Here is a 21,357-nt window from a genome sequence, read left to right as displayed (position 1 = left end):
TTTATGGTACTGACATAATTGACCACAACTTGGGTCAGCGGCGAAGCTAAAATTTTTTTTTGATGAAGCATTAATGTAACACATTTTCAACTAACCATTAGACAATGACTCGGGTGTCGTGGGGCTTTTCCAGTGACCGAGCCAAGATTTTTCATCCATGGATTACTTGTGTATGTGACACAACTTTAGTGTGGGCACTTCTTATAAATTTAGATTCATAACAATGTAAAGTTAACACATTCTAAAGAATTCTTTGATGGGACGGTGAGATTTGGCAGATGATGACGTCTCCATATGTGGTGAACATTTTCTTCTCTCTTTCAGCGCTTGACTGGGTTACGTATCGGATCCATATCTTTTATACACGTGGTAGAGATGTTAATAAATCTGATTTAGATTCCACATAAAGAGTTTGGATCGAGATAAAAATGACATTTGATCGAATTTGGATTCACATCTCTCTGGAGTTTTTGAAATATTCGAATTGTCGAACTTTTTTATGCGGTATATAGTATAATATAATATAATATAATTATTCAGTTTGATACAGCCGTCTCAAAATCTTACCAAGCGAGAGACATTTGAATGTGGGTTGGATGTCAGTCCGGTCTTGTCCTGACCTGCAACATGAGGAAAATACTAAAAATGCTTATCGTTATCAAAGGCCAAAAACAATCAATACGGACAAATGGGGCTCCTTGTCCAGGCAAAAGTGCTACCCCATCCTCCGCTAGAGTCATCGACGGGACTTCTCCATTCCGGAGACGGCGTGCTGACCAGAATCAAGATCTCTCTCTCTCTCTCTCTCTCTTTATATATATATATATATATACACATACTTGCTGAATGAAAATGACAATCTTATATAACCATTAATCAAATATTTCCTTATCATACACAAGGAGAAGAAAAAAACTTTACAAGTATCAAAGCAAAGTCAAACCATCTCATCCTCAAGAATCAAGAACCATTTTTTAGTTAGCAATGAAAACTATTCAAGACTGCAGCATAATCACAATACTAATCTCGGAGACAAGCAAGAATTGTTGTCATGGCATTCGTTATGAAAACGAAATAAAACTGAGAAGGTCAGCACCCAAACACAGAAAATAACTGTCATTAAACCATTCCATTTTTTAGAGTTATCAACACAAGCCTGGCCATAAAAAGCAAAACTCCCAGTTCGGAACACCAACTCATCAAGCGCCGTACTTGAGCTGCAACACTTGCTTTCATCCTCCATCAAATGAGACATCTCTTGAACACAGTGGAATTTCAAGCCCCAGACTTGTTGGAAAGAGACTTAGTCGCTTCATCAAAATACATCTAAAAAAGCCACAATCAAAGGTAACCAAGTGTTAAGGAAGGAAATGTGACAATTGGGTGGCATGACGAGAAAAAAGAGAAAATTAACCAATTGCACGGCAAGACAATTCACACCTGAACATTCTTAGACCAGACATGTCGCTTGCGTCCATTCTTCCACTGTTCTAAGAATTTGTCCTATGAAGTTGTTGAGATCACACTGTTCCTCTTGATACTGGATGTCCTGCTTCCCTTCTTCCCGCCATCTCCATAAATACTTGTACCAAATTTTGACGCTCAGAGCTTTGGATGCCACTGCTTTGCTGCAGATAAGGACTTTTCATACAGAAGGTTAATCAAGTTCAAGTTTCTGTAGTAAGTCAAAACACCCAGTGCCCAATTTCACGGGTTGCCCCATGGCTATTCGTGCTGATGGGGATTCTAATGGCTCTACCTCTCCATGTGAAGCCATCTGAACAATGAAGTTGGTTGCAGTCTCAAATGTAATCTTCAGAAATGGGGATACACTTGAGCTGATGCCAAATCTATTCATAGGTCTATATTGTCCATCAAAGGTCATGAAATCAGCAATCAAGCTCAGATGGCGAATGTCTGGTCTTATTCCGTAGCGTTCAAACACTGCCCTTATCTCTGCCACAATTGTTGCCCTAGCTGCTTCAACTCCATACTTTTCAAGCATCGCATTTATGTCATTACTACACAATTTTCTGATGTCCAGCTCATCTTGCATTCTCCACAGTGACGAGAAATTAACTCCACGAGTTTGTAATTTGATTGGCTCAGTCTTTTCGTGAAGATCTTCAGGCATGTTTTTCAACTGCTTTTTTAGTTTTCTACCAGGATTCAACTGAGAATTGGTTTTGTTACCAAAGCCTTTGGGTATGATTAAGGAACAGTCATCTATACCTTCAACAGTTCGAATGAACACATTCATAGCAACCTTTTCCGCAAACTGCATTATTTGCATAAAGACACATTAACATTAGCAAATGAATCGAAGCATACAAAAGCAAATGGATTCTGATAGATTACACAATAAAATTTTGAGTCTTCTCTGAAAAATAGGGATGCAGAATATGGACAGAAAATTACTCAATGGAAACAGAATTACTTCAAAGATGCAATAATTATGTATATCTAAACATACTCTCTGGCAATTATGGCCATTAGCTTGAGTAGTGTTTCAATGATCCAAATTCTGTAGCACCATCTAAAATTCACGGAGCGATTGGTATTCAGCAACCCCTAGCATCAAGACACTAACTCCACTACCAAAGGAAATCATACTATCCGAGTGGAAAATAAATGAAAACAGCAGCTAGATAATCACAAATCAGGGCTAGGGTTTCTGGAAAGCCCCAAAGGACAGACGTTATACTGATGGACAAGACAATGCAGACTCAAATAAAGCAACAACACAACTATGGTTGATCAAGTACCTAAATAAATAACCAAGTTTCTACAAGATACACAACTGTTGTACACATTAGTTACTCAACCAGCATTTCCACCAGTGAACCATCTGTATAGGGTTTGTCTAATGATTTACATTCACCATATGAGGCTTGAAGTTTAATCCTTCATGAAATGATTATTTTTTCCTGCATGCAATCCTAAGACTGACTATGTCCCTCTATGAATCAGAACTTGATCTTAGGCAAGTCTAATTCAACCTCTCAGAGGATGTAATAAACTTTAACCCAAACAAGGACGACAGTTTAAGACATTGAAAGCACACCACATATGAAATAAAGTAAATTGAAGAGATGCAAAAAATCGGCAGCAAAACCAAACATGAGCAAAGTGAAGCTACAGCTGTAAAGTTAATTAGTAAAAGTTCAGAGAAGTTGATCATGGGATTTAATAAAGAAACTTAATACACACAGAGACATATGCATATATCCAGGGGGGGGGAGGGGAGAGAGAACCTGAGATAGTAGGAGGTAAGTGCCTTTCATAATAAAGAAGTGCACCTCTAAACACGACCCTGCAGAAGCAATTATGCGAGCATCTGTCTTCGTTTTTGTTTTTCCCTTGGATTCTAGATGCTTTAGAGATTTTGCAGTTTTTGATTTTAACTTGTCCATTCTAGGTCTCATGGAGGAGCTTTCAGGTACTTTTGACCCTGAGAAGTATTTGGCTACAGGCAGATTTTTTGAGACATCATTCAAAGCTTCTTCCAGCATTTCACTGCCATCACCATCAACACAGGTACCCAAACCATCCTCCACTTCATCACCTTCTTTTCCACTATCAACCATTTCATCGTCCTCACTATTAACATCTTCAATAGCAGACAACTCATTTTCTATTTCATCATCATATTCAATATCATCTTCACTCTGTTTTTTCTCTTCTGAGCGTCAGCACCTTCATCCTCACCCTCATCTTCATCAACTTCTGTTCCTTCCCCCTTAATAGATTCATTTTCAGGTTCATTCTCATCAGGTGCTTTCTCCATAACATTGCCTTCAGGATGCTCGGACACTATTTCTATGGCTTCACCTGATTTGGACATCTTATCCAAATACTTATCTACTGCTTTCTTCAGCAAAGGCACAAACTTGTTTTCAAAGGCATCTTCACATTCATCATTAGTAATTTTTGCATGTGGTGAGTGCATGTCAGGCCCACACAAATTTAGCTTTAATTTATAGACAGTTGAGACTACTCTCTTTCCTATGAAGCACGGCACAACAGAGACATCCATACTCTCTATTATATCTGAAAATCTTATTCTTTTCAACTTTGCAGCAACACATTCTGCATCACTCCTGTTAGAAAAAGCAGCAACTTTGTCAGGAACAACTAGTTCTATATATTAAATAAACATGTCATAGAAAATCAAGAAAACTAGAGAAGTTAACCACCAAAAGAAGCACATTAGGAGTGCACAAAGATATGTACAGTGCTTCATAGTTGATACAGAGAAGAAGTTAACATAAACCTTACACGAGCTGAAACAAACAAATTCTGGTTAGGTTACAAATAAGGAAGTACAAATAATAGATGCCAGGAACTGTAAAGGTTGATAACCAATTTATCTTATGAAATCTACCAGATCCAAGTCTAAGAGACTTCTAGCCAAAATACCATATTTTTCATGTGAAAACAAAATCTATTAATTTTGCCACTATGGACAGCATGTGACCAATTTGATCCATCCTCCTACCATGTTCTGGTGGCATCAGTACCTTGGGTTCAGATAGGATCAAGACCCACATGCAAGTGATGCATGTCCAACCAGAAACATCCCTACAACAAAAGCAGTACAAGTGTATACAGCCAAAAGACATCTCACAACAAAAGCAGCAATTGAAAATAAAGCTAAATTGGGATTGTAGAAGTATCAATAGACCCATAACAATTCAGAGAAAGCAACCAAGAGGACAAAGGATAAACATGCCCCCCCCCCCAAAAAAAAAAAAAAAAACAGAAAACAAAACTTGAAGAAACATGGCAACTGCGTAGAGTCTAAGTAACAAACAAATTTTTCCAAAATCAACTGGATATAACCATTGTCAGAATTTTTTGAACGAGTAAAAGGAGAAGCAACTTGCCGTGTTTTCCCTTGCAACAATGGGCAGATCATAAGCGGAGTCAGAATGTTCTTTGATGCAGTCATCAGGATCTCACGAAGCCGTGGCATTCCTAATGTTACATTACCTTCACCTCTACCAGCCAAATGGAAAGTGTTGAGCCTGAAGAAAGAGAAATTCTATGTCAGCTTGGGAGACAAGACATTACAAATTAATAATGATTACTAGATAACTGTATGATGTAGGGTATTAATCACAAGTGAAAAATCTGATAAACATCACCGGAGCAAGAAGTGCCATTTTCCCAATATTAAGAAGTCTACTTCCATAGGATATATAAGGAGAAGATAGGAACTTTACTGAAAATTGATGTTATAAATGGTAATTTGGTAAATGATAAACTCCATCACATCTTGAAAATATCAGGAAGTCACATTTGTAAAATCTAATAACATACTATATTATCATCTTTATGTTTTTAGTATTTCTTATAGTTCTATAAGTCCTTGCATGTTTAGAATTCCGCATGAGGATGAATATTTAAAGGATTTTCTCTTCTACCTTTGTCCTTGTTCAATATAGTCATTCACGAAATAGAACATGGTATTGTATTTAGCATTTATAGTTTTCTTTTTTTTTGTTGTCATCATTTATCAGCATTTTTTCCAAAAAAATCCAAAAGAAAACCAAAAAATCTGAAAAATCATGATATGTTGAAAAAAAAAATCTGAATGAAATAAACATATTTTCTTGCAATTTTTCAGGAAAAAAATTATATTTTAAGTTTTGTGGGTTTTCTTTTGACATTTTAGAAGCTATTTAATATTTCATCATTGCATCTGTAAGCAAATTAGCAGAGAACTCAAATTTTTAATCTTTTCTATTATGCTTCAAAATTTTCTTTTAATTCCAAAAGATTTTCATAAGAAAAAGAAACTTCGTGATTGATAAAAAAAATTCTCCCAGATAAGAACATGAACCCCCAGGGCATGTTTGGATGACACCCTCATAAAAAGGTGCGTTGAAAAACTTGGTTTTGTGAGAAAATGGTTTTTTTAATCATTTTCTAAAAATTGGTCTGTGTGTTGGATGACACACATAAAAACTCATTTTTTTGTGAATAACCATTAGGGGACCAGGTTATCCAAAAACCTGTTTAGGAGTGTCAACCAAGTTCCACCTAAGGTGCCTTTTAATAGGACTTAAACTTCACCTATTCACAAGTGATGGAATATTTGGTTGCCAAATAGCCTTCATATATTTCTGTCATTGCCAGTTTGTTACAGCACACATTGTTTTGTAAGTTCTAACATTTTTGACAGGGATATTTTACACATCACACGGTCCAGGTGCAGGACACATCTTAGGCATAGCAAAATGATGTTTTTAGGTTCATTAGATACTTGTCATTTCATAACATAAATTTGCTTAAAAATTTCTTGTGACCATATGTGTGTCTGTGCGTGCCTGTGTACAGAAATGAACATGCTCAAAATTTCTGAAAATGCCCCTTATCAGTATTCAAACTGAACCCATGTCCGCACCTGAAGCCATGTCTGCACCGAAACCCATGTGTAGACTGTTGAAAAAACACGAAAGTGACTGGCCATAAATGTCATCAATTTCAAAGTTTGACATGATTCAAGAAAACGTAATTTACTGCTAAAGGATCTTCAAGCAAACTTAAATATAGGGCTAGATGAGAGAACATGTTCAATTTAATAGGAATCTAGATCCATAATTCTATTTTCTCAGGGAGTGCAGCAGAAAATTATTTGGACATGGTGATACTTGCACTAGGTCTGGCTAATGTTAATATTATGCTAAAACAACAAACACAACAAACACATCCAGGCATGCATACATACAGAAACAGGATGACATAATATATCTGCTTTAGTATGTATTGACATGTGTAAAGTACATGTATCTGCGCATACATCTCTATGCATGGGGTGTGCTCACATCATTGACATATATCCACAATATTTTGGAAATATCATGATATTATTACCCCAAAAGGAAATCATAGGGAAGACATAGAAATATTATCAGAAAATAAAAAATGGCAATCACATTCTTATGTTTACTTTGTTCCAAAGGGTATTCTATTGAAGCATATGTTTTCCTTTTCTGATTCTTTTTCAAAATCATAAAACTTTTCTGAATTTTTTATCAATGTTTCAGTAAGGAATTAGTAGAAAACAATGACTATATAATCTTCTCTACTGGTTATATACCTTTTTATTTCATGAATTACATATATTTTCTTGAGAAATAAAAAACTGCCAATAATTCACATGCATCCATGTATCTACACATGCATGCAGACATTTACAGATGTATACAATGTAGACATATTCAAATATACATATACAGAATACAAACATACACAAACATGACAACTTTGAAACTGGAAGTACCATATGTTCTCACTTTAGCAACACCTTGTGATAAAAATATGCATCACATGTCCAAAACCTCATCTAAACTTCTGATAGTACCCCAGTCCTGCAAGCATTCACATGCCTGGAAATATAATTCAATGATTTAGGTGCTCTAAGTAGCAAAATTTCTGTAATCATGTACAGCACAACTTTCAAACTCCACTCATTGTTTGACGTTCATACATTCCATGAAACATCAAGGATAGACTACAACAGGAATTAGTGTGGTCCAAACAGTACTTGTGCATTGCTTTGGTATTTTTTTTGCTAGAATAAGACAAGTTCCTGTCTTGGTTACAGATACCTTCAACAAGAAGATAATAAACAAAGTTCCTGTCTCGGTTACAGGTGCCTTCAAGTTATTGTGTTGAAAACCCGTTACTTCCAAAGAATACGTAGATCGTGAACAAACAAAACATGTCCAAAATTAACAGTAAGTCACAGAACCTATATTCAGACTAATAATAGAAACAGAAGAAAAACAGCTAGAAAAAATGGTTTTCCCATTCTAAATATATCTAAATCCAATGATGGTTTGTTACAAAGGAGCTTATACCACAACAAACCACATCTAATGCACTGCCATAAAAAAATTTGAGTCCACATTTCTTGAATAAGAAAAAGAGAACAGAAAACTCACGTCATCTGAGTAGATGGTTCTCCTATGGACTGGGCAGCAATGACACCTACAGCTTCTCCTGCATGGGCAAGGCTGGTGGCATATTTGAGCTTCACTAAATTCATAAACTCTTTTGGTTTTCTGAGCTTGAGTTTTCTTTTCTGATCTTCTGACACTCCACAGATAAAATTTTCTGCCTTCAACTGAAGAAGTTCGGGCAAACAACAGATATAACCATTGGATTCAAGTAAATCACTATCCAGAGAGTGACCATTTCGGAGCCTTTCCAGAAGAATTTCTTGGTTCTGTGAATAACAGCTAGATCAAAAGATGAATAATACAAAATTATTGTTAGTTGTAACAATGAGTGACACTTCCAAACTTACAGCAGCAAGAATCTTGAATTCAGTAAGGCAGCTTGACTTCAGAACATCCACACCATCTTCCCCATAATAAAATTGCACAATGGACCCATCTGCATCACGTACTGTGTAGTCATAGCATACTTTTAAGCACTCAAGATTTTTCACCAGGCATCTCTGCAGGTATCCACTTCTGGATGTTTTAATTGCAGTATCAACTAAACTGCACAACAGTGCATTAATAGGACATAAGATGAGCACACCTAGCATATTAAAAGGAACTTCAACTGATAGGCTTCACAATCTCTAATTCAACTCCATGGAAATATTGGTAATTGCATAAAAATGTGCAAAAAAAATGTTTTGATATCCTACTACAATATAATTTGTTACATGTTCGTCTGAAGGTAAAACACATAGACTTAATCAATTACATTACTTTGAAACCAAAGTTTTTTTTTGTTAGAAAAAAAAAACAAATTCCTTGTCACGAAACATGGAAAGCCATCTTATGAAGTTCCTGCCTGTGGACTCCATAACCTAAATTTCAACCAAAAGCAAAGCAATGATAACTAAGTTCAAGGTTCTAGTTCAGAAACATTTTACAGACAGCATTCCGATGGGTGATTCTAGTCCATCTTGTTTAAAGCACTAGGCACATCCTAGCGGTGAGTGGAGCCTAGGCAGGCCTACGCGCATTATAAGTCTCAATAAATCAGTGAAATGAATTAACAATTTTTAAAGATTAGTAATAACATTTCTCAATAAAAAGCCTACATCATCAACTTATGACCCCAAAAAAAAAAAAAATGCATAATAATTGCTCACCTTAGAGGGTAAAAAGGTTGGGCTGTGACAAAAAATGCCCCACCCACAACCGTACTAGGCACCTTATAACATAGGTCTTGAATGATTTTTAAAAATTAGAACAATATCGTTAAAGCTCAAAAAAAACAACAATGAAAACTTTGTGAAACTTGCACTTAAAAAGGTAAGATATTGAACTTAGACTCTTTAAGGAATATTGTATAATTTTTGAGAGTCAAGGGGCAATTCCTTCAAACCATGGAAAGAAAATAGTGCACATGTATTTATGAGCCTTAAATTGAGATTTGATAACACTTAATTTTAACATGACCAAGACATAGTATCAAGTACCTTTTATTTTACTTAAAAAAACTAGCCTTTAGTAAGAAATTTAAGCCTTAAAAAGTCTATCAAATGTCAATGAAACTACTATAAAATTTAAAAAGGAAAATGCAAGGGGAGTTCTGGAGGAAAAAAGAAATCCCCTCAATTTTGACTGATTTTATCTTTTGCTTTATCTTTTCCACATATGGTTATGTTACGCAACAAAATGTATCAAATAATATGGTCCAACACATGAAATTGCTGCAAATGCCAAGTATGTCGGAGGAAAACTTTTCAAAAAAGTGTTGAACAGATGAAACACACAAATTGAAAGACATGTGGAGAAGAAAAAGAAAAAAGTAGCATTAGAACATAGAAAAATAGACCATCAACAAAAAGAGAGGTACTTCATGAACTCCAGAACTGAACAAAGGGTTCACAAAGATTAGTCTTACCCATCACGACCAGCCATGCAATGGAAATAATACTCTTGAGGGTGCAGACCAGTTAAAAAACGATCACTAATGAAACCTCCAGCACGTGGTGCAGTATCCCATGGCGGAAAACATGGCAATGTTTTTCCTGAGATCATACGTGGAACTCGTTTTCCTTCCAACTCTTGCTGGCCTAATAAAGAAGATATTTGCATGAAGTTGACCTGTGCACAGAACATGGACGATTCTGAAATTAAAAGCTTCATTTTGAAACATAAACACCAGAATATATTTGCCTTGTTGAATATAAGCTTCATTATCTACGAAAACAGGGCAACAAAATCATGGATACCTGAATGTTGAACTATCATCCAGTGTAGATGCATGGAAAAAAGACCATGACTAGCTTTCTGGCATTGTTGCATGCTTGCATGGATGAGACTTGCTCAGGTTGAGATCAAGCAGCAGATTGTATTTTTAACGGGTCACCTAATTGTTTGTAGTTGGTTTAGCTCATTTTAACTGAAAAAATATACTCCAGTACAAGAATTTTATCAGAAAGAGGATAATAAAACAGCTATGGTAACATCTTTTGGGTTCCTCTCTCTCTTTCTCTCTCTTTCCTTTTTCTTTGGCAGATCCCACAAAGTTTTATCTTATGATCCAAAACAAGCCAGTCCCTAGTTACCACTAGGCCAACACTCTAACAGCAATGGAGCATAGTCCTCAAAACTTAATATTTTTCTAACATCAATGCTATAAAAGGATCCTCAACCAACTAGAATGTAGAATGCATGGCTGTCTATGTTCCCCCTTTCCTGCCCACTGCCAACAAACAAATGGTACAGCAATCACATCTAAGATCCAGAAAATCTAGCCACACTGCACCAAGCTAGTGCGAATTTACCATATTAAGGCCCCAAGATGCAGTTTCACTCTCAGTTTTTAAAGGGTATATATCACAGGTGTATTAGATATAAATCCACAAATATGAAAATTCACCCTTATCTTTGCCACATAGATAATGTGTGGATGTAGGGACTGAAGCAATTTCAAACATTGATTTTTTTAGAGAAAGAACTACATACATATACATGGTGAACAAATAGTCAACAAATTGAACAATGCACCATAAAGTAGTGTTGTACATATTGTATGATACAGGGCTCGTGTTTTGAATACACAATATGATACACCACCTATATTGTAAACAGGTGGTATATCATGAATCACATATACCATGCGATACATGTCTCATATCGTACGATATAGGTCTAATTCGTTTAAAAAAAAAAAGGGATCTGAAAAGCTGTCCCTCCTCATTTGCAAACCTATCCTAGATTTCGAGGAAGGGGAGACTACCGATTTTGGAGGGAAATCATCAAGTTCACTATAAACTCACCAATTTAAGCATAGATCTGTGTGTGGGTGACTAAGGGGGTTTTTTCATTCCTTCTATGTAAGGTATCAAATCTCTTATTTTTACCATAAAATCATAGATTTCAACTATTTATTGTAGGCTTTTTCATTTCATTTCATTTCTTCTTCCCTTTTTTTTTGTTTGGTGGGTGGGGGGGGGGGGGGGGGGGGGGGGGGGGGGTGCAATCGATTAAGAATTCAATGCAACTATTGGAACAATATATTTTTAGGAGAGATTATTAGAAAGAAGCACCATTTTGCAGGGACACATAGTGATGTGTCTCCATGCTTTGGAAAACCAGAGAACCTCTTTTCCACCATTTGTGCGCTAGCAATGTATGAATATGATTAATGCTTTACTGCAAAAGAAGATGCAAAAACAAATTAAAAAGGCACAAATGCGCTACGATGACCCTTAGGAACTTGGGGAAAAAGATGAAAACATTGAAGATGATGATGAATTTTCCAATAACACACAAACCAAATCTAGTGCTTAGGTTTCAGAATTTGGACTAAGCTGAAGCATTTAAAATCAGAACATATTTTAAGTTAAAGTACCAATGACAACAAACATTAACTACAAAAGAATTATACAGGTCCTCTGCTTTGATCAGCCTTCTAGCTGGGGTGATGACAATAACTTATTCCAATCATGTTTATCCAATTATACACTCAAACTGCTGTCAGCCAAAAGCATTTCGACTGTGTTCAGGTCATCAGCATGCACAAACAGCGTACATTCTACTTTAGCTAGGTTGAGGAATAAATAACAAATTTCTAAGTCCACCAAGATACTAGCATAAGTGGTCAAAAAATAAAGACAACAATTAATTTTCCACCAACAATAATTTGTCGGTCTGAACTCTGAAATAGGACAGCCTAAACAATCACAACAAAAATCTTCATAATGAAAAGTAATATGCAGACAGTAAGAAAAAATAATTATCAATGCACATGAGGATTACTCACATTGGAACCTTTCGCACCACTTGCTGTCATCAAGAAGACACAATTGTTTGGGAATGGTTTCAGCAGCCCATCGGGAAAAACTTTTTTATTTAATTCATTGGTCAACTCATTGAGCTCACTGGACATTAAAGCATCCAAACGCTCTGTTGCAGATTCCCCATTAGTGCGCAGAACATTCTCAATCTCCCTTTGCAACGATAGAGGATCTACATAACATAGGATGGATATTGGTCAATCCCAGGACTAACAGCTCAAGCAAATTACTTTCAGAAAGGCACATAGCCATAACTTTTCCAATCGATAGTTAATTACAATTTTATTTTGGAAAACTAGAATGTTTCCATAATGAAATAAAGATCACAGTCAAAAGCATCCAACCGGCGTCCATCATAGTTTTCATTCTTCAACACCTTTATACAAGCATCTATAGATCAGAAATTAAAGGAAGCACAAAATAATTATCTATCTGTTAAATATGCAAGCATATATCCGGGTTCCCAGCCTGACTAAAGATTGTTTCCTATTGCTTTGGCAGGGGAGAAGGGGTAAGAGGACCAAAATATGGCTTGTTGCAAGGGTAAACATGAGAACAAAGTCTCGGTTTTTATGCGATAGGTTCAAGCACAATGTGTGTAATTTCACGTGTGTCCATATATGTGATTATTATAGGATTTATTGTCCCTTTTCATTAGTTCTATATTTTTTCTGTTCCTAGCATGCCAGGAGATAGGCTCTATTCATTGCTAGGGACTAGTGCTTTCAGCAAAATAGCCACCAATTGAAATCTAGATCCCACTTCCATGGCCAAAAGCATGGTGTTCTAGTGGTTGACAGATATGCTTATTTTAATTAAAAATGACAAATGCATATGCCATTTACTTGGTTCTATTGGCTGGTAAATGATTTTAGCTCGTGGACAAGGAAAAGTAGCTTCACTTACAATCTTCTCATTAATCACCCCTGACAGAAATTTTCCTTTTAAGAGCCAACATATCACATTGAAATAGTTTGATAAGCTTTTATGTTTGTGCATTTCACTAAGGCATGTCAGATTGTACAGTAGTGCTCCTTGGATGTACAGCCACGAGTGTCTACTTAAAATTTTGAGACTATCAAGATAGGAAAGTTTGATAGCAATCCCTCTGACTTCCATCACTTGTTATCAAAGTTTAAAACTCATATGGTGCTGATAGAAGCCGTGCGCTGTAGGATGAGGATAACCTTTCTATAGCAGTAAAGGTTGATGCATCTTGTCATAGGCATAATACATAAGACTTGTTGCCTTATTTTATGTTATTCAATTTTAGCTTTGGGCTCTCTAATACTTGTTCTTTCTTCTATATTAAAGTGTAGAGCAGGTATCATTCAACCAAATGCCTTTTTCATTCCATTGTTACAAATATCTTTTCTACTTCCCTACCAACTAGGTTTTTCTTGGATATTAATAAAGAAGTTTATTTTTTTTTCTCTAGGAAATATTGAGAATTTAAAATAATAGAACAATTATGAAACTTAGAGAGTTCGAATTTTCCAGTAATTTTCTTACAAAAATATTGATCAAAATACAGAATAGCTATTAAAATATTACAAGAAAATTTAAAATTTTAAAATGTAGAAACAGTAAAAGCGAGGGAACGAGTAACGAACATAGATGTAACGTGGAAAACCCCTCAACTAGAGGGAAAAAACCATGGGTGAGGAGGACTGGTGCTTACTAGCAACCAGACACTCTCTCTCATAAACTTACATTCATACCCAAAAAATGGGGTTACAAAGATATAAGTAGAGCCTCAATAGGCCTAAAAAGGAGCACACACTGGACCGGGTCCAGACCCAGACCCGTACATTAAAAACACGTCAACACTCCCCCTCAAGTTGGGCATACAGATCAAATATGCCCAACCTGGATACATTTCTCTCAAATGAAATTGAAGACAAGGCTTTGGTCAGGACATCAGCGGTTTGGTCTTAAGATCTTATGTAAGGAAGTACAAGTTCTTTAGCATCAATTCTCTCTCGAATGAAATGTCGATCAATCTCAACATGCTTTGTTCTGTCATGAAGCACAGAGTTGTTGGCCAAGTTGATTGTTGACTTGTTATCACAATACATCTTCATTGGTTCTTCAACCTTTATACCAATATCAGTCAACAATACTTTCAACCACAAAAGCTCAGAAACTCCCATAGCAATTGCGTTGTATTCTACTTCAGCACTGGAACGAGAACAAACGTCTTGCCTCTTACTCCTCCACATTCTGAGATTCCCTTCCAAATAGATACAATAGCCAGAGGTGGACCTCCTAGTGTCAATACAACCTACTCAGTCTGCATCTGAATAACCTTCAATCCCAAGAGTGTCTTGCTTAACATACAGGAGACCTTTGCCAGAATTCCTCTTCAAGTAGCATAAGATCATGTCGACAGCCTTCAAGTGAGCATCCATGGGAGCATGCATGAACTGACTCATCACATTCACAGCTAAGGTAATATCAAGTCTAGTGAGAGTAAGATAAATCAATTTCCCCACAAGGCGTTGATATTTTCTCTTGGCCTCTTCACAGAGAGGCTCCCCATCTCTAAGACTCAGCTTATGGTCAACATTTAGAGGAGTAGAAGTCGGTCTACACCCCAGTTTCTCGATCTCCTCTAACAAATCTAGAGTGTACTTCTATTGATTTAGCACAAGGCTAGTACCAGACCTAGCAATTTCAATGTCAAGGAAATATTTCAACTTACTAAGGTCCTTGAGATCTTCATCATCATCACCTATGATAATCATATCATCAACATGTACCAACAAAATAGTAACATTTTGTTCATTCCTCTTCACAAAGAGTGTATGATCGCCATTTCCTTGGTAATATCCATATTGTCTCATTACAAGTCTAAGTCGTTCAAACCATGCTCGAGGAGATTGTTTGAGCCTATATAGAGCTTTTCTTACCTTGCAACATTTTCCAGGTTCCTCATATCCTGGAGGCATACACATATATACTTCCTCTTCAAGGTTTCCATTGAGAAATGTGTTCTGGACATCAAGTTGGTACAACTTCCACTCCTTTATCACAGCAAAGGATATAATGACTCTGACAGTCTTCATCTTCGCAACGGGAGCAAAGGTCTCCAAGTAATCGATTCCAAATTTTTGACTGAACCCCTTGGCAAGCAAGAAGTCGAGCTTTATATCTGTCTATATTCCCATTTGGCTTATACTTAATGGTGTAAACCCACTTGGATCCTACCAAATGAGCGGCTTCAGGAATCTTTACCACCTCCCATGTCTTGTTTCTGTTCAAGGCTTCCATCTCTTCTTGCATTGCATAAGTCCACTTGGGATCACTCTGACCCTCAGCAACATTACTAGGAATCACAGCCAAAGAAAGAGAAGATACAAAACATTTGTAGTCCTTGCTCAGTCTAGAATATGAAACAAAGTTACTAGTAGGATGTTGAGTACATGACCTGACACCCTTTCGCAAGGCGATAGGAAGCTCTTCACTTGCAGCAACAGTCTGAATGTCTTCTTCAACTTGTTTCTCCCAAGCATGACTTGGATCATCCATGGAAGGACTAACTGGATTGGGAGTAAAATTCCCACCACCTGTCACCTCATCTGTACAGACTCTTCGCCTAGAGTAAACTTGCCCAAAAAGGTGACTATGTTCCTCCTCAATCCCAGTAGAACCCCTTTCATCACTACATTCTTTTCCAATCTCAGTAGAACCCCTTTCATCAACTGCTTGACTCTCCTCCCGCCTATAGTCCAAGAAATCTATGAACTGAATATCTTGACTCGGAGAATACTCTTCTCTTGACATAGATTTCTCCCCCTGAAGAGAATTTTCACCAAAATAGGAAGCATGTTCAAGAAAAGCGACATCTTTAGAAACACATGCACAACTAGTGGAAGGGTCACAACACGTGCACCCTTTCTGAGTGGGAGAATAACCCAGAAATATGCCCTTCATAGACCTTGGATCAAGCTTTTTAATATGAGGACTATGATTCTGAATAAAGCAGAGACAACGAAAAACTCTAGGTGGAAGAGAGAAAGGTTAACGACTCCCTGGTAACATAGAATGAGGCGTCTGCCCATTCAACACACGACTAGGCATACGGTTAATAAGATACGCACTGGTCAACACAGCATCCCCCCAATACTTTTTTGGAACATGACGTTGAAAAAGAAGAGCCTGAGTCATATTCAATAATTGGCGATTCTTTCGTTCAGCAACTCTATTTTGAGGAGGAGTATAACTACATGAAGTCTCATGAACAATTCCTTTTTTTCGAAAGAAGCTATCAACAAACTGGCAAGTATATTCACAAGCATTGTCAGATCGAAAGGTCTTTAACAGATGCTCCATATTGAGTTTCCACATAAGTAATGAAAGTTTCTATGACAGTAAGAACTTCACTACGGTCTTTCGGCAAGTAAACAATGGTGTTCTGAGAACAATCATCTATAAAGGTGATAAAATACTGAAAACCATGACAAGAAGGAATTTCTGAAGGCCCCCACACATCAGAATGAATCATGGCAAACACCTTGTTAGAACGATGGATAGACACAAGGTATGAAGCCCTAACATGTTTGGCCAATAGTCATATCTAACCTGATACATAGATCAAGAAATAACTGTCTCAAAATTCCAAAAGAAAGGTGTCCAAGGCGTTCATGCCAATGCCGAATCGACTAAAGGGAGTCCTCTCTACCCTTCGTTGTTTTGTTGGCGGCTGTCATGATGGCAGTAGAGGCACACATAGTTAAACGGTATAGCCTTTCAGAAAACAAACCAATCTCAATCATCTTCCCTGTCACCAGGTCCTACAGAACACAACGATCAGCAGAAAAAATAAGTTCACAATTCAACTATTTTGTAATCTTGCTAATCAACAAAAGGTTCAAGGGAAGATGAGGAACATGTAGAGCATTGTGGACTAAGAACTTGTTCAAAAGTGAGAGACTCCCTTTTCTAGCCACAGAAATAGGAACCATCGGCAAGAGACACTCGTTCCTTTCTTGACGAAAGCTTATACCCATGAAAGACCTTAGGATCGCCAGTCATGTGGTGGGTAGCACAACTGTCAATAATCCACTCCCCCATATGAGAAACCACAAACACGTTGGGTTCACCAAAGCAAAAGGCCTAACCAAGAAACAGGCACAAAGAATGAACAACAAACGGCAACCGATAAAGCAGACGGGACGATGCTAGGTAGGGACGCAGGCAGCAGACAGATCAGTTCTAGGCGATGCCGACAACAAAGCGTCGGACGATGGAGGCAATGCTAGGCGGTGACACAGAATGGAGCAGCGAAATCAGGCGACAGATCTCCACGGGCTTCACGGGCAGGAAGAGAACAACGGCAACCGGCACACACCAGACGATGGCAAATAGCAAGGGAGGCCTCAGGCAACAGCAACGAAGCACCAAATGGCAGGCGACGGTGAGCTCTGAGCGATGGACGACGCTAGGCGCTGATAGATGCTGAGCGACGGGGACTTAGGGCGACGGCAGAGAAGGCAGAGTTGGACTGCACTGGCGACGGAACACGTTGGGCGTGAGCTGGGCAACGATGTCGGGCTGCAGCCAGAAACCAGCAGCCAGAGCAGCCGAAATCGGCGGCAACAATGGAAGCGGCGCGGCGGGGGAACAAGGGCAGCAAGCGATGGAAAGGTCAGGGCCGGAACTTCATGGCCAGCAAAAATTTCACAAACTAGTCACTGGCTCTGATACCATGTAGAAACAGTAAAAGCGAGGGAACGAGTAACGAACGCAAATGTAACGTGGAAAACCCCTCAACTAGAGGGAAAAAACCACGGGTGAGGAGGACTGGTGCCTACTAGCAACCAGATACTCTCATAAACTTTCATTCATACCCACAAATTAGGGTTACAAAGATATAAGTAGAGCCTCAACAAGCCTAAACAGGAGCACACACTGGACCGGGTCCAGACCCAGACCTGTACATTAAAAAACACGACAACAAAAAATATATTAAAAAACTTTTTCGTTTGAAAATATCATGTACTTCGCGTCTGGTAATCATTAATATTCATGCGTTTGATTGGTCAGTTCATGGTCCTCTCCAACAGGGTGTGAATGTTGATAGCAAGTTTAGTTTGGAGGTGATATATGTTAAAATTCTAGAGTCAAACTATTTCTTCTTAATCAAAGTCTATGCCTGTCTACTTCATTATAATCTGTTTTAACCTGTTTTACTATTTTACCCCTTGCAAGTGAAGGCAATTAGGTACTTTTTTTTCTGTAACTTAAGTTAGGGTTCAGCCCATAGGAACTGTACGGTTCTTATTTTTTGACTGTGTTATGTTGGCTGCTGTTGCTGCCATGGAGCAACTTGAAGACTAATAAGGATTTCATCTGAAGAGTTCCATTTTCTGTTCAATCATGGTTTGGGTCTGATATTTTAATATGGTATCAGAGCTTGAGCATACGATCTGACCAAGGCATGTTTGATTTTTCCTTCGTTTTTGGAAGTAGTTGTTCGTATTCCAGCTTGAAATTGCACAATCTGAAGCTGCGTTGAACTCAGAGCTGTTATGGGTTAATCTTGGGTCGGATATGAGTTGTCAACCTGTTTAAGGGTTTATCAGCATTACTGGTTCTGTTGCTGGGGTTTGCTATGAGGAAAAGTGAAGTTGGGAAGTACTGTTTTGATGTTGTGAGGTTGAAAGACAGTATTATTGTGGAAAATCTCATACCCTCAGTTGTCCATTTACTGATATTATAGTCAGTTTATTTATCTTTACATTGTCCATATCAGTCATTGCATTGGCTATGTACTGATTCTTCATATAAACTTGGTTCATAATCTATAGATTGTTGAATCTTATAAATATGGATAGAAAGGAGCTCGAACAAGTGACTGCTGTAAAATTTGATAGGTCAAACCATGTATATTGGGCTGAGCTGAATACATGAAGGCAGTTCTAAAGGGACTTGGGTATTGGGGGAATATCTTGATCGTTCTAAGAGAAAACCTGAAGATGACGCTGAAGATTTTGCGACAGCATTTGGCGAATGGGAAAAAAGTAACTCTAAAGTAAAGTCATGGCTACTTGGAGCTACGGAATCTAATATAGCTCTAAGCATAATCAACTTTGAAAATGCAAAGATATTTGGGAATATCTCAAACTGATGTATGCCCAATCAAATTGAGGCAAAAAGGTATCAGTTGGCACAGGATTTGAGAAGTTTAAGGCAAAGAGAAGAGTCCATTCAGCATTTTTTTGTCAAATTTAAGCAAATTTCAGATAATCTTGCTATGATGCTACCTAATGTAAGATGTGCTAAATATAAAGAATGTTCGCAATGCAAGAAACTGGAATCAGATGCAAAAGACCAGCAATATGTCATAGATTTTTTTATTACGTTGAGGGCAGAATTTGAGGGTATAAGAAGTGGATCTTACATCACCAGAGTCATCCCTCTTTGGTAAAAGCAGTCTCCAAACTTATGGCTGAAGAAAAAAAGAATAAGTCTCTAGGAGGAAAAAGCATAGAGGAATCAATTCTTGCTGTGACTAAAACCTATGGTGGAAAAGGAGATAGAGGAGGTTTCTTAATAGAAGAAAAGATACAAGTAACATATGATGTAACTATTGTAAAGAATTTGGGGCACATGAAATTCAATTGCCCACTTTTGAAGAAGAAGAAAGAAGCCTATGTTGCTAATTCTTCTACTGGAGATAAGAATCACATGTCACATGCCAACATTCTTGAGAGTATCCAAGAACTCCTTGCTCATAGTGGGTTAACTGCCTCCACTTCCTCTATGTCTCCTTCAGGTGATTCCTTTACAGGTATATCTTGCATGAATTCTAACTGGTGTTTAAGATTCAGAAGGCAAAGTATGCAAATTAAAGAGGGCCCTTTATGGGCTAAAATAGGCCCAACAAGCATGTTTTGAAAAGTTTAGTACAACTGTCAAAGAAATTGGATTTAAGCAAAATTTCATGACCCTTCATTGTTTGTATCCTTTGCACAAAAAGGTGAATGTTTATTGCTTTTTATGTTGATGATATGATTATCACTGGAGATGAACATAAAATTATTGATGAAACAAAGAAAAGACTTGCACAAACATTTGAAATGAAAGATCCTGGTTTCTTAAAGTATTTATTGGGTTTAGAAGTTGTTTACTCAAGAAGAGGACTGTTTCTATTCCAACACAAATATACAGCAAATCTTGTGGCCAAAGCTAGACTACATGATGATAATAAAAGAGTGGAAACTCTTATGGAAACAAATGTCAAGCTAAGACTTCTTGAAGGAAAGAAATTAGAAGATCCTACAATTTTCGGACAACTTGTTGCAAGATTGATTCATCTAACCATTTCTAGACCTGATATAACAGATGCAGTCCATGTAGTAAGTCAATTCATGAGTGCTCCTACATCAATCCATCTTCTTCAAATTCTGAAGAACTTGTAGCCTTCTATGATGGTGATTTTGGTAGATCAATAAGTGATCAGTTATCTACAACAGGATTTTGCATCTTCCTTGGCAAGTCTATAATCTCTAGGAACAGAAAGAACCAACAAAGAGTAGCTTTATCTACGACTGAGGCTGAATATAAGGCCATGGCCCAAACTATAGTTGAAATAATATGGAGAAGATGGATGCTAAATGAAATTTAAATTCTTATGGTCAATAAGACTAAACTGATTTGTGACAACAAGAATGCAATTCATATTGCCAAAAATTCCAGAATTTTGTGAAAGAACTAAGCAGATTAAGATTGATTGCCAATTTACAAGAAGAGCATATGAAGAAGGATTGATTTCTCTTGATCACACAAGAACTGAAGTCCAGGTTGCTGACATGTTTACAAAGAGTTTGCCACCATTGAAGTTTAGAAAATTTGTTAGCAAACTTGGGATTATGTCATTCAATCATGCCAAGTTTGAGGGGGAGTGTTAAAATTCTAGAGACAAACTGTTTCTCTTAGTCAAAGTCTATTCTTGTCTACCTTATTATAATGTGTTGTAACTTGTTTTACTATTTTACCCCTTGTAAGTAAGGGAAATTAGGTACTTTATCTCTTTTTATGTATGCTATGTTAGGGTTTCGGCCCTTAGGAAC

At 37.3% G+C, this 21,357-nt stretch overlaps 1 pseudogene; it reads right to left on the bottom strand.

The window, feature by feature from the left end:
- Positions 1 to 839: 839 nt before the first annotated feature.
- The window catches only part of LOC116266834 (DNA-directed RNA polymerase I subunit 1-like), a 65,607-nt pseudogene continuing 45,089 nt past the window's right edge, over positions 840 to 21,357 (bottom strand).

The sequence above is a fragment of the Nymphaea colorata genome, chromosome 13 (assembly GCF_008831285.2).
Source record: "Nymphaea colorata isolate Beijing-Zhang1983 chromosome 13, ASM883128v2, whole genome shotgun sequence".
Lineage (NCBI taxonomy): Eukaryota > Viridiplantae > Streptophyta > Magnoliopsida > Nymphaeales > Nymphaeaceae > Nymphaea > Nymphaea colorata.
The sequence above is the reverse complement of the archived record's forward strand: the minus strand, read 5'-3'. Positions and strand labels throughout refer to the sequence as shown.